The sequence below is a fragment of the Lissotriton vulgaris genome, chromosome 11 (assembly GCF_964263255.1).
Source record: "Lissotriton vulgaris chromosome 11, aLisVul1.2, whole genome shotgun sequence".
Lineage (NCBI taxonomy): Eukaryota > Metazoa > Chordata > Amphibia > Caudata > Salamandridae > Lissotriton > Lissotriton vulgaris.
The window spans coordinates 228,894,213-228,908,957 of record NC_141699.1 but is presented as its reverse complement, the minus strand read 5'-3'; positions in this window follow the sequence as shown (position 1 = coordinate 228,908,957).

The window sequence follows — 14,745 nt, the reverse complement described above, 5'->3', positions numbered from 1 at the left end:
TTGATTTCAATGATTAATTTCTTTGGGAAAACCCAGAGCAATTTACACCCAAAGACCCATTGTTACATTACAATACATTTTGTCTACATTTTAGTAATCTGCTTCCCTCCAGATTCACCCATTGTTTTTTCTATTTTGTTCCCTGCAAACTTCAAGTAGCAAGAAAACTTGAAAAATAGAAAATTTTGGCTACCATGTAGAAAACTGCAAAGACTGTTCCCAAAAGTTGGGAATAGGGCGATCACAGCTCAACAAAGCTTTTTTTGATGCCACTTTTAGAAAGTGTCCAGCTTTCAATATTGTACTGATTCTGAGTTTATATTCATCTTTCCCTACAATTATTATCCATGTTTAGGGATCACTGTGTTGAAAACTGTAAGAAAGAAAACACACACTTTATTTTACATCACTTTTCTCCATTTTTCCAAACAAAACTACATTTTTGTACATTTTGACTATTTTCTCAGTTGTCTCCTGGGAATTCCTCAAACCCTGGGAAAACCCTATAGAACTTCCAACATATGGGAAAAGGACATAATTCCTAGGCTTAGTTCCTTGGAAATGCCCATAAAGATGACGCTTTAATTCCAGCGCCTCTATTGCACGAGGTCCATTGACACCTTCGGTCAAGCATATTATTTCGCTATCCGGAGACGCGGTCCACATCTTTGTGTATAGCTACAGGAATACGGTAACTCAAAGTAACTCCACATCGTTTACCTCGCCCCCTACATGTCCTCCGAGACCATCGCTTAGGTCATTCGGGGTGATACTGCGCAAGTGGCTCACATCTCTACCAGATTTATCTGTTCTGGTAAACGACAATTTAATTCAGGCATGTAACACTATGCCCTGATGATGATCGCAATTTTTTTTAAAGGGGATCGAAACGTTGTTGATTCAATGTACACCACAAACGCTTTTCTAATTAATTATATATATATATATATATATATATATATATATATATATATATATATATATATATATATATATATATATATATATATATCCAAGCTCAGCAATTCCCCTTTTTCGTTCAGGAAAATAATAGCACTCACGAGGATTCTATGGCTCAGCAGCAGTTTATTTAGGACAAACGCGTTTCGGATTTACATCCTTCGTCAGTGTCGTAATCTCTAAACTAAACACTGATCACCACCTTCTCTAATGAGTCTAATGCCATTAGGAATATTCTGAGAAGAAACTGGCACATACTAAAAACGGATGCCGTTATAGCCACAGATATTCCTATCCATCCCCTGGTAACCTTTAGGAAAGCTCGTTCCCTTAAAGATAATCTGGTCTCTAGCCATCTAGATAAGCCTACACCTAAAACTCAAAATACCCTCAAAGAAATGAAAGGTTTTTTCCCCTGTGGAAAATGCAAGGCATGCATAGCAAGCAAAAGAATTAGATCTTACAAAATAGAGGGCATGAAACAAAATAAACAGATCAACAAATTCATGGCCTGTCAAACTAGCTTTGCTGTTTATTGTCTTGTGTGCCCCTGCGGACTTAAATACGTGGGCAGCACCATTAACATGGTTAAGGTGAGGGTACTAGAGCACATGCGTGCTATTAAAAACAAGGATTTTAGCTATCCAGTAGCACAGCACTTCTCAGTAAAACATAATAGCATATAGGGATCTGTTGCAATATTATTGTTTAGACTATCTACCACCAAATATTAGAGGTGGGGACCGTTTGCTCAAACTGAGGAGGTTGGAGTCCCGGTATATTATTGATTTAGGGACCAAAATACCTAAAGGATTGAACGGGGGAAGAATTGGCTGTACATTTGAATAAGTGATGAACTGTGATCCATGAAAATATTTTGTTGATTTGTGAAACATTGTCTGCAATCTCTTTTTTAATCTTTTTATCATGTCGCTTGGGCCGATACACGGCGTGATTGTTTGTGGGTAATCAGGATAAGCAGCCTTTTGTAGTAGAAGGCTGCATTGCCGATCCACGGCGAGATTATAATTGTATGAATAATATCATATGTAATTGGTTCTCCTTTATGCTGAAACAAAACGAAATTCGTATTTTAAAGTGGTAATTTAAATCAGCTTTTGTTGTAAAATCATGTAAACGTGATACAGTATTTACTGTTCCAAGATGGCGCCCATGTAAATCAATGGAACGCTAAGTCCGTTTTTTACCCACTGCTTGCACGTGACATGTAATGCTTTAATAAAAAATGGCCGCCAGTGTTTAGTTTAGAGATTATGACACTGACGAAGGATGTAAATCCGAAACGCGTTTGTCCTAAATAAACTGCTGCTGAGCCATAGAATCCTCGTGAGTGCTATTATTTTCCTGAACGAAAAAGGGGAATTGCTGAGCTTGGATTTATATCGCGGTACGCCACCGCGTTACTGCACCCGACCGTGAAGTGCCCCGCCCATGGCGAACGGAGGAGCAAGATATATATATATATATATATATGTATATATATATATATATATATTTATTTTTTTTTCTTTTATCCTCATTTGCCAACTCGCCACCAAATTTACTAACTGTTCCACCTGCTGGGTTTTTTGTATCTCATACGCTAGTGTATCGAGGAAGAGACATCGGGCTCACCTCCACAGAGTCCGGCCAGCGTATTATCCAAGCCCTTGATGCCATTTGTAACCGTGTCCCATCACATCCTTTCTTGTGCTGTCTGAATGTGTAACATACAAGCAAGTTACTCTGCCTGAGCCTTTCCCTGTTTTTCTATTTTCTGTTTATGCTCTTTATAGCGTTGAGTAGGCTGCAGGCTTGTGTCCCACTTTATTGTTTTGGTGTTAATTTTAAGAATTAAAAGCAATTCTGTCCGACTGGAAACCTTTAAATATAGTACTGATTCTGAATCTATATTCATCTTTCCCTACGATTATTGTCCATGTTTAGGGACCACTGTGTTTAAAACTTTTAAAAAGAAAACACACACTTTCTTTAATAGCACGTTTCTCCATTTTTACAAACAAAACTAAATTTTTCTACATTTTGACTATTTTCTCAGTTGTCTTCTGGGGATTCCTAAAACCCTGGGCAAATTCTCTCGAACTTTCAACATATGAGGAAAAGGACATAATTCTGGCCTGGGTATCTTACGTGGAAAATGTTATTAATGCTTAAGCATGAACTGCTCCAAATATCAAGAATGACTCCACACTTTTGGGAGGTGGAGGGTGAAGAACTCTTCAGTGCTCTCCTGAATCTGTGGAAAATTCAGAAGGTCTGCCCTGCTGCCATAAAGACTACCTTGCTGCCTGAAGTACTACTTGCTACTTGAAGGATAAATGGACCCACTTCTTAAACCCAGGACCACCAGATGGATTCCAAGAACTAGTTGGCTTGTGTCCTGTGTGAGCTACAGGGACATAACAAGCTCCTGAGTTTTTGAACTCTGCTGCTTTCCTCTGCTGGAGTAAGTCCTAACCCTCAAGTGGCAATCCTTTTGGATCCTTGAAAATGGTATTGATTGTACTTCTCCAAAACCTGTACTAAGACTTGTTTTCAACAGAAATTACTGCCTTTCTAGTAGCACATGCTGCCTTCTTCTCCGCAGCAGCGAATGCTTTCCAGGAGGACATCTCGGCAACAGTATTTGGCCTCATGGAGACCTCTTCGACTACAGCTTGCAGCTTTGTCCTGCAGGGTAAATCTGAGATCCAGAAAAATGTTTAAGTCCTTAGGTGGAAATCTTCACCGGGCTAGGCGATGACCAGCAACCCATTGCTGATGAGGACCTCCTTGGTCTGGAAATCCCGCTTCTTGTACTCTGAGATTTTCCCACCTTACCTTATTGAGACTTTGCCCAGCAACTCCCCATTGTCGATGAAACAGTCTGGTACCTTTGCCCTGCTAATGATTTTCCTTCATCAAGAACTTTGCTTAAATTTTGAAGGGATATTGGAGGTTGGGCTCATTTTGCCCCTTGTATATGGCCTGCACTTGGTCAGCCTCAACTTTTAACTTTTGCCTGGTCTTGAGCAAGTAGGTTCGAGCTTTTGGTGCTTTGCTCTTTTAGGCACTAATGGGCATATTTACAAGGATGTAGTTTTTTTTACCCTGCAACACCTTTTTTATCGCCTTATTTACAAAGTATCTTAAAACTTCTTTAGCAAAATCTTTCCACAATTAGCACCTATTTTCAACAACACTAGTTCGGCTAGCGTGACATAGAGAAAATGATATTCAAGGTAGGCATTCCCACTTTAAAACCCCACTCTAAACCCACTACACAATATGTACAAGGAATTTCAGCTAAGCCGCTAAATATCAAAAATTCTGCTAAGTCCCATTAGAGGCAGTTTTGAACCAATTATCTGGTCTTAAAAATGATGCTAACACACTTGTATAAAAATTGAACAGACGCAAATCACCTTAACAAGCTCAACTACACCATGGATCTTCTGCTATTGCAGCTAGGAGACCACCAGCACCACACAGAGGCAATGCTGGAGAAGGGAGCAGATGTTCTGTCAGAAGATAACCCTCACTGACCTCAAGCAAGAGGCAGTCATTGCCCATTACAGGCTCAAGAGGGGATCCATTGTCTGCCTCCTGAACCAGATTGCACCAAGGGTGCAGCCCACAGCCCAGTGTTGCACCAACATCCTTATGCAAGCCAAGCTACTCACTGTCCTGCACATGCTAACACCAGGAACCTTTTGACCCACCACCGTCAGAATGGCAGGAGTGTCCGAAGTTTCCTTTTCCTGGTTCCTCCCCATTGTTCTGGATGCCATCATTAGCCTCACACCACAGTACCTCTACTTTCCCAACAATGCACAGCAATAACAATACAACAAGCAAGGCTTCTATGCCATTGGTGGTTTCCCACATATGTTGAGGGCTATGGACTATACGCATATGCAACACCTGTTCACTGAACACTGAACATGCAGGCAATCGTTGACCATCTGGGTGTATTGATTAATGTACTAGCAAAGTACCCTGTCAGTGTGTGTGACTCATACATCTTCTAGCAATCTGTCATCAATCAGCTTTTTGAGAATGGGATCCATGGTAATGGCCTGCTTGTAGGTAAAGACATCTGAAACAATGCAAACCACAAGGGAATCAATCATGTAGGAAAACAATGTCAAATAGGTCTTGTGTAGAATTCTTCTGTGCATACATTGAAGCTGTGCTCTCATAAATATTTTCACGCATAAAAAGGCAAACGTACCAAATAGATTTGACAAATTGCAAATATTGACACTAAGTAAGCCAGTGTGGGCCACCATAATCAATCAACCAATGAATCAGGATTCTTGTAAAGTGTGACTGCTCACCCGTGGGGGTCTCAAGGTGCTGGGGGAGGGTGGAATCTGTGGTTCAGTGGCAGAGCCAAGTCTTGAAGTCCTTCCTATCTCTCCTGCAGTGAGATAGGAGAGAGTTCTTCCTCCAGCTGTGGGCTTGTGATCTGAGGAATCGTGGCCAGGGCTAGTTGTTTGGAGCGGGGAGGTCTGGTGGGAGTGTAGGAGGAGAGGCGGTGGTTGAGCAAAGCAGGTCTGTCATTGTGGAGTGCTTAATAGCTGTGTGTGAGGAGCTTGAAGGTATTCCCTTTGTTGATAGGTAGACAGTGAAGGTCTCTCAAGTGGCCAGTTATGTGGCTGCAATGTGGGTTGTTCAGGATGAGTCTGGTGGAGTCTTTCTGGATGGTCTGCAGTTACTTTTGAAGTTTCTGGGTGGTGCTGGCATTGAGTGCGTTGCCGCAGTTGAGTCTGCTGCAGACAAGTGCGTTGGTAAAAGTTTTCCAGGACTGGTTGTGGATAAACTCGAAGATATTGTGTGAAAGCAGGAGGATGAAACACCGTTGATGTGGCGGTTCATTGAAAGAGAGATGTCCAAGGTGCTGCCGAGGTTTGTGTATTATCCCAAGGGGGGGGTGGGGGAATTTCCAAGCACTGCAGGCAGGAGTCGTCCCAGGAGGATTGGGTGGAGGCCAGGATGAGGACTACGACCTTGGCTGAGTAAAGCTTAAGGCAGCTGTCTTTCATCCAGGTGGTGACTGCCTCCATCCCACTGTGGAAGTTGCTCATGGCAAATGTGTGTTCATTGGTGAGGGAGAGAATTAGCTGTGTGTCATTGGAGTAGGAGACGAAATTGAGTGACTGGCTTGTGACGATGGCTGGAAGCAGGGCCATGTACAAGCTAAATAAGTTGGCATACACAAGATTAATGTGTGTAACCAAAGCAATAGGTTTTGGAGGAAGGATGTGCCCTATGACTTCTGTACATATATTTTGGAATGTGGACTGATACACTGTTCCCTACCTCAGGACCTCTTGCACTTCCTACGTATACTTGTCACCTCATTGAGGTATGTTTCACTAGTTATCATGGATGAACATGGCACTTGTAGATAGATTGTTCTCACCCTTCACACTGACGGCACTTTACCAGTTACACATTATTGTGGCCACCTTGATTTTGCGCTCGATGTATAACAGGCATTATCTGCTTCACGCATATTTGACATCTCACTTGCCTATCATGGTCCCAGAGTCAGCAGACAAAAAAGTTTCAACTTTACTCAGTATTTGATGTAGTGGCTACACAGATTTACCATTGCTGATACTTGTCCTGTTTCATGGTGACAGACAACACACAGCTGGAAATTACAGGTGCATTTATTTATATGTACAAATCACAATGACAGTTCATTGGACAACAACCTCAAAGGATGTATATAAGAGAGGATGCCCAGATAGAGTGCTTGTGGGGAATATGTCATGAGACATGTAGAGGAATTGAAAACTATCAGTCAGGAGGATGACCCTACTGGCATTGGGGAGGAAAGGCCACATTGGCAATCAACACATGTTCAAGGTGAACAGGGCAAAGTATTGATGGAGACAGAGATGGCAGATGTTCTGAACCATGTTTGTGGGCACAGGGATGAGCAGAAACAGGACATTTGACACAGATGAGTGCTGTGCAGACCTTTCCTTTTAAAAGATGTACCATCCACATCTTCCTCATCTGATGAGTGTGGTGTCTCCTGTGAGGTAGTGTTTGTATTTGTGGCAGGTGAGGGAGGCACATACACATAAGGAGCAGGAGATGTGGATGCTATGCCTGCAGTAGCATTCATCTGTGCCAAAATGTGAGGCATCACTGAACCAAGGATGATCTACTGGTTCTCCAACACTGCAGCAGTGGCAGCCATGTGGGAGTCCTTCTCCTGCTCCATGATCTCCAAAATATTTTGGATTGCCCCAGCTCTTTGGCCACATCGCTGGTGTCATTTTTGCTGGGCAGTTATTGATGCCTCTGTCTCATGACACCAGTGATGTCATCCAGGGACTTCTGAAGGCTACAGAGGGAAGAGTAGGTGCCTCTGATGGCGACTGGTCTGTCCCTATTGGGACTGAGGTTTCCACAGACACCCTCTACTGTGGCTGCCAGGGTCTCCAACCCCACCCACACCTGATCTGCCAACTCCCACTGTACTCCTACTGCAATCCGTTGGAAGGTGATCTGTGGGTCCTCATAGTCCAGGGGTCTGGCTGTGGTTGTAGGTGGTTGTTTGGCAGGGTATGTGGAGACACCACAACACTGCTGACCCTTCCCGGGTCTGGATATGGCATTCCTATGGAGCCCGGGAGCTCTTAGGGGGTGTTGTGGTCAATGGTTGGTAGGTTTTCATTATCCTCACTGTCATCAGTGATGTTTGGGACAGGGTGCTGATCAGGAGGTAAGCTTTCATTCTCTACAATGGAAAGAGCAAATACTATTGATGCTGCCTGCTACATGATGACATGTTTTTAAGCTTTTGACATTCAAAGTGCATGGCACTTTCCATTCTCCTGTGATATGTGGTTTACCTGTTACACTAAGCAGTGGGTGGCAGTTTACACTGTCCATAAATGTTACATGTAAGAAGTTCAGGATTATGACATAACCCCTGTGTGCCAACACTGAGTGGAAAAGGCCTATTCTATTAGTCGTATAGGAATCACTGACATCCATTCTATTTCATCATGTGCAGAGTTGGTCATCTGAAGTGTGTGACATCTTATGTTTTTCTTCCACACACTTGTATGTGTGCATTCACCCCTCTGTGCGTTCAAGGCAAAGGTCCAGACAACCAAACTACTGCTACACAGTAATGCGACCACGATTATGAGTGGCTTATCCTGTGCCTACTACTCTTGCATCTTGTGTGGCTCTCTCCAACAGACTGATGTTGTAAGCTGTTACAAGGTGACATGGGTCATGCAGCACCCCAGATTATGTTTTTATTTTGGGATGTGAGATGTAAATACAGAGGGCCCTTTTGACAAGGTTTTGACTAGACATGGTGCTACATGCACTTTATCAATGCAATCCAGCTATTTCCACATACACAGGACAGCCCCATACTCAGAATGAGTGTGCCCTCCCCTTGTGTTTTCCCCTGAACTGACAATGATAAAGACAGGCAAGCAACAACACAGACAACTTTGAGCCAGGGTTTGTGGATGGCTGCATTGCTGCACAGCTGACCTTTTTACAGCAGCACAGGGATGACACATACTCCAATGTCCATAGCCATTCCAAGCATTTGTGAGAGAATGCATGTCAACATAACTCAATCTGTATGCATTTGCATCCTGTAGCCTTATTTATAAGCTCCTTGCGCCGCCGGTACCTCACTTTTGATAAGGGAAAAAGTGATGTACTGGTGGTGCAAAGGGCTTGTAAATAATTCCCAGAGTTCCTAGGGGGCTACCGTTTAACCTGCACACAGTGTGGGAGAGCGCTGAGGCATAGGTGCCTGGATTGGACGACATGACATATTTCTCCCCGAGTCCCTTGTTGGTACTTACCCTGTTGTTGATGGAGCTGATCATATTCAGTACTTTCCTACCCCTCTACTCCAACCACCAACTCCTCACAGATGACTGTAGCCACCTACTCCTCCCAGTGTGATTCGAGCTCCTTCTGGGGCACAGGACTCCCAACTCCAGTCCGCAATGCTGCCTGTCGATTGATTGCCAGTTTCTGTTTAATTTTGTGCTTGGTATCATTCCAGCACTTCTTGCAGTCTATCACTGTCCTCTTGGCTTCTGCTACGGAGTTCACCTTGTTCACTATGGGTGGCCATACAGCTTTTTTGGTCACCAATTACACCTTGGAGGTGACGAATAGCTGGTGTTAATGCTCCGTCACCTACACAATCAGAATCTCATTTTCCTCCTGAATGAATCAGCATTTCCTCTTCCCCTTGGACTCTGGCTGGTCTTACTGGCTGTTTGTGGGGTGGGGTGGGGGGTTGTTCTGCAATGAGTTTGGTCCTGACTGCTCCATTCTGCATTCAGGTTTTCCTCGGTGGCGTATTTGTAAGTTTTTCCCCGCTAGATGCTCAAATGTGATGTTCGGCCAACTAGCACGGTTTTCCTTGCTGCTAATTTGCCAGCCGTCACTTTTTTCACGCTAACATGCATTTTTCTTACAACTTGATGCTAGCGTTAGCAGTATGTTTTTCCGGATGCTAGCTGTTCCTAATGCCACCTAGCACAGTTTTGTAAATACAGCAGGAGCATGGCATTAGGAATTGGCGAACGGCAGTGGTAAAAAAAATGTCAGTAGGCAGCGTCAAAACAGCATAGTGAAAATCCTTGTAAATATGCCCAGCAGTTTCAGTAAAAAGTTTTAAAGAATCACAATTCTGATTTTACTGATTGATTTAATTTTTTATGGTGTTATTTTCATTATTCAAATATAAACTATTTTTCTAAATTGGTTTAGGATTCTTTTTGTGTTGTGTTCATACTTACTAATGTTTGTGTGCTGCAAAAATATTTTACACATCTTTGAGTTAAGCCTGACTACTTTTATGCCAAGCTACTAGAGGGCTAATCACAATTAATTTAGTGATTTTTGTGGTTCACCCTGATAAGAATTCTGATTGTTGTATGAGTGGGTCTTTTTTTTTTTTTGTAAATATATTTTTACTGCAGGAATCAGTTATAGTTATACATTGGTCAGCAAGAAGGCAATCGGTGTCAGTAACACCAACGTTGATGTAGCACTGTTACACGGCCATTCGGCCCCCAACCCGGGGGTTGGGCGGCAAGTTATGCTCAAGTGATACATGTGGGTCCTGCGGGCTTCCAATTATGACCAGTTATAAATTAAAGGTTCACTTCTGCTTTTCTAAAAGAAAGAAAAAGAACCCCCCCTCCAACAAAACATGAAAAAAAAAACACCCAGAGGTCTAGTGTCCAAACAGCAGGTTCATTAGGCTAACAGTGCTTTAGGAAGCATAGAATGCCTCCTCCTCCCTCTGTCCCCCTCCCCCCTCCCTCCCCCGCCATCGGTGCTTAGGTAGATGTTCAAAGAGCGTGTCGTAGGAGATTTTACTCATTCTGACGGGAATGTCGTGCGCTTATTACATTACGGAGACGCAGGCTGCTTGTCGGCATCACTATCGGAGTCGCTAGGCGTGTTGTGATCGCGCAGGCCTGAACCAATGCCTCCCACGCCTGTGCTGATTCTAACGCCTTCTCATTCTGCTGCCACCTCGCTAGCTGATATCTCAGGGTGCTCTCTCCCTCAGCCCACTTAAGAAATTTGTTGCGCCATTTAGTGCCCGTTGGACCAACTCGTGCCTTCCAGTGTCGGGTTATTTCTCGCTTCGCCAGGAGTAGCCCCATGTCAATAAATTTACTGGTAACTTTGTTTTTGGGGTATGAGGAAACCAGTGCAAGATCCCCACTGCAATGCCAAAATGAAGGGACTGCTCTGTAACTCTATTATGGGTATCCCCTATCAATGTCCAATAGGAGGACAAAGCGGAGCAGGACCACAGCATGTGGACAAGGTCAGCCCCTATCATCCGGCATCTAGGGCAGGCCGCAGTGTCAGAGGCAAAGTACTTCTGTATCTTCTCTGGGGTCAGATATGCGCGGTGTAATATGTAAAAGTGGACCAGTTGGAATCGAGCGTTACGCGTGCTCTTCCAGGCCCGGCGCATCAGCTGGGCCCACGTGGTCTCTGGGATGTCCCTCCCTATATCAGCCTCCCACCGGGTCCTGAGTGTCTCTAGTGGAGGCAACCGCTCGTTAATCATCCTGGAGTACAAGCACGTTACAGCTTTGATCGTTCCCGCCGCCATCATGACATACTGACATGCGTTGACGTCTGCGGTTCCTCAAAACCATTCTGCCACTGTGCTTGGAGTACCCTCGTGACCGCCGCATGGAGCAAGAAGTCTCCTCGGGGGATGTCAAAGCAGTCCAAAATCGCCTGGAAAGGAAGCAGCACACCATCCTCATATAGGTCCCCTATGACCTGGATGCCCGCATCCTCCCAAACTCGTAGCTGTGACCAATCTCCACCATGTGGTAAGGCAGTGAGCATCCCCAGTGGGATTTCGGGGGCATAGGGGTGTTTCATTCCCGACTTGCGTTGCACCCGGTTCCAGCACGACCTAATAGTGCGTTCCTCCTGTGTGAGGTCCTTCAGAGCCAGCCTCTGTTGCAGTGCAATGTAGGAAAGAACGTGTCTGGGTATACCAAGCCCTCGTTCCTCCTCCGGACCCCGAAACTCCTGTGCTATCTCTTGGGTGTAGGTCTGCAGTTGGGCGGCCAAGTAATATGTTGCAAAGTCGGTTACGGCTAACCCCCCCCTCCGCTTTAGGTCTCTTAAGCGCAACTCTGTGGCGGCCCGATCCCCAAAGGAAAGCCACGAGCAGTGATCTCAAGTTCCGGAAAACGGCCGGTGGGATCCAGACCGGGAGCATCCTGAAGTAATGAAGTAGCCGGTGGAGCGCCACCATCTTTAGCAGCGCTATGCGTCCTGCCACCGACAGCGGCAGGGTGGCTCAAAAGTACATGCTACTCTTTAGTGCCCGGACGCATCGGGAAATATTGCCCTCTAAGAAGTCCGCAGGGCTGTGGTAGATGTAAACCCCCAGGTATTTGAGGCAACTAGGCGCCCATCTGATCGCCCTAGGAGTGTCGGGCTGGGGCTCCTCCCCGCGAACCGGTAACAAACAAGTTTTCAACCAGTTCACCCTGAGGCCCGATATCTCACCGAAAGCAGTGAGTACTGGATCGGCCCCAGCCAAGGCCGTTCCAGCATCCTCTAGGAAAAGCAACAGGTCGTCAGCATATAGGGAAATGTACTGCCGCCCCGACACGGTCCGCAGGCCTCTATAATGGGCCCCGGTGCGAACTGACAATGCCAGGGGTTCCACCGCGAGCGCAAAGAGCAGTGGGAATAATGAGCAGCCCTGCCTCGTACCACGCTCTACTGGGTATTGTTGGGAGATCAGCGGGCCCGATCTTACCCTAGCCACCGCAGAGGCATAGAGCACCATGGTCCAGCGCAGGAAACCCTCTCCTAAACCGAAGCAATGAAGCACTCCACTGAGGTATCCCCACTCCAAACTGTCGAAAGCCTTCTCCAGGTCAATTGAGAGGATCATGGGTTGGGGAGCCTCGTCGTGGTCCTCCTCCAGCAGGCGGAGCAGACGACGGATGTTCATTGTAGTATTGCGCTTGGGGATGAACCATTGTAGTATTGCAACAGGGAGCTCATGTGACCCAGTAATCTCGACGCCAGGGTGCTGCTTAATATCTTATAATCAACCATGAGCATCAGGAGCGGCCTGTAAGACGCCGGGTCGTTGCTCTCTCTATCGGGCTTGAGCAGGGGGACCACGAGGGCCTCACACATTGAGCCCGGAAGGCGCCCCAGGCGCTTCGCCTCCCTGTAGACTACCAAAAGCCGCTGGGCCAGGAGGTCTACGTAGGCGGAATAGAACTCCACCGGAAGCCCGTCCAGGCCTGGGGTTTTGTTTCGCGCCATTCTTTTTATGGCGCTGCAAATCTCTCCAAGCTCCACGTCTCTCCCCAATTCCTTCGCTTGTTCAGGCTCCAGAGCGGGGATAGGTAAATCCCGTAAGAAATCATCGATGGGGGTAGTGTCCGGAGATATCCTACTCCGGTATAACTATTCATAGTAGTGCAGAAACTTCTATTCCCTCCGCTTCCCGCATAGCTACCGTAGGAAAGGTGCGTCTCGTAGGGTTAGCCAGCCAAGCTAGGAGCGCCCCCGATTTGTCACCCTCAGCTAGCGATATGGTCAGGTAAGCCTTGTAGTCAAAACTACATAGCCGTTCGACTTCAACAGCTACAGCTTTCTTCGCTGCTGCAGTCTGTTGTTGGAGCTCCGGGCGGCCGGGACAGAGGAGCTCCATCTCGCGAAGTTTCCGATCAGCCTTACTAAGGTCCTCTAGAATGATCCGTCGCATCCCCACCTTCTTCGTGATACAGTAGCCCCGAACTACCATCTTAAAGGCGTCCCATTCTGTGGCCCTGGCACCAGTCGTACCCACGTTTTCCACGAAGTACGTGGCGATTCTGTCTTCTAGTTCACTTCGAAACACTAGATCTTCCAGCATCTCGGGGCGCAGCCTCCAAGTCGGAACACAGGGGGTACCCGGGAGCCACCCAAAGTCGGCCAGTAGAGGGTTGTGGTCGGAGATGGTCCTCGCTAAATACTCAGATCTCACAGCCGCAGACATTAATTCCGCCGATCCCAAGAACCCATCCAACCGCACATGCAGTTCATGCATGCCGGAGAAATGGGAGTAGTCCCGGGTATGCTGATGTCCGTCAGTCCCCATTTAGTCTGCCATTCCAGTCTACCCTTGGCTGTCCGGAGGGTCGGTGAGTCCGCAAGGGGAGGGTGAGATCTATCAAGATCAATGTCCACCACCGAGTTTAAGTCCCCTCCGATCAAGAGTGGCCCCGATCGGTAGTGGGCTAGGGAGCTTTACAGCGCCGCGAAAAAGGCCAGCTGGTCCACGTTAGGCGCATAAATGCTGCAGATGTTCAGGTCCTTTCCTCTCAGTTTACCAGCTATGGCCACGAACCTCCCCTCTGGATCCACAGTGTGATTAGTCACCTGCAGGGGTACCCCGGCCCGTACCCAGATCAGCGCACCCCTAGCATAAGCTGAGTATGTGGTGTTGTATAGCTGCCCTCTCCACCTGCGCTGTAATGCTAGTCCCTCTGCCTTCGTGAGGTGTGTCTCCTGCAAGAGCGCAATCTGTACTCCTCTGTGCACTAGGTAAGCGTGGATCTTATGCCATCTGGACATGGAATGCAGCCCGCGCACATTCCAGGTAATGCATTTCAAAGTGGATAGGTCAGCCATTGTCCCATGGTATCTCTCCAAGTCTCTCCCAGTCGTGCTCAAGTAAAGGGAAACACAGTGATTGCCCTGCACCGATGGCGTACCTCCCCCCCCAACAACAACAAATCAACCCCCGAGCACGTCCCCCTCCCCACCCTCCCCACCCTCCCAAGAACAGGTCCCAAACAGTGCCATCTAGTACCCATCCAAACTGTACCCACAAAAAAACCAAAAACTATCCTGACGGTAGCCACCGCAGGTGGGCCTTAGGGGCAAAAAGGGGGTCGAGCATCGATAGGGGGTCTCCGCACCTCAAAGCCACCTAATTGCGGTCGAGCCCTGAGTCATAATGGCTGAGACTGGACTTGTCCCCAACCCACTCCACAACCAGTTACTCAATAGTCCCCATAAAGACTCACCCCCCTCCTACTGCCTCCCCCCGTTGTAACCGGCTCAGCCGAAATCACCCTTGGCCATCAAGCAGTCCCTCTGCCGTCTCTGGGGTTATCACAGGGAGGTTCACACTATCAGTCTCGGAGTCCTCCGTGTCTGTGTGGCCCTCGCCTCCACCAGGCTCTGAATCTTCAATTATGGGTCCACCCT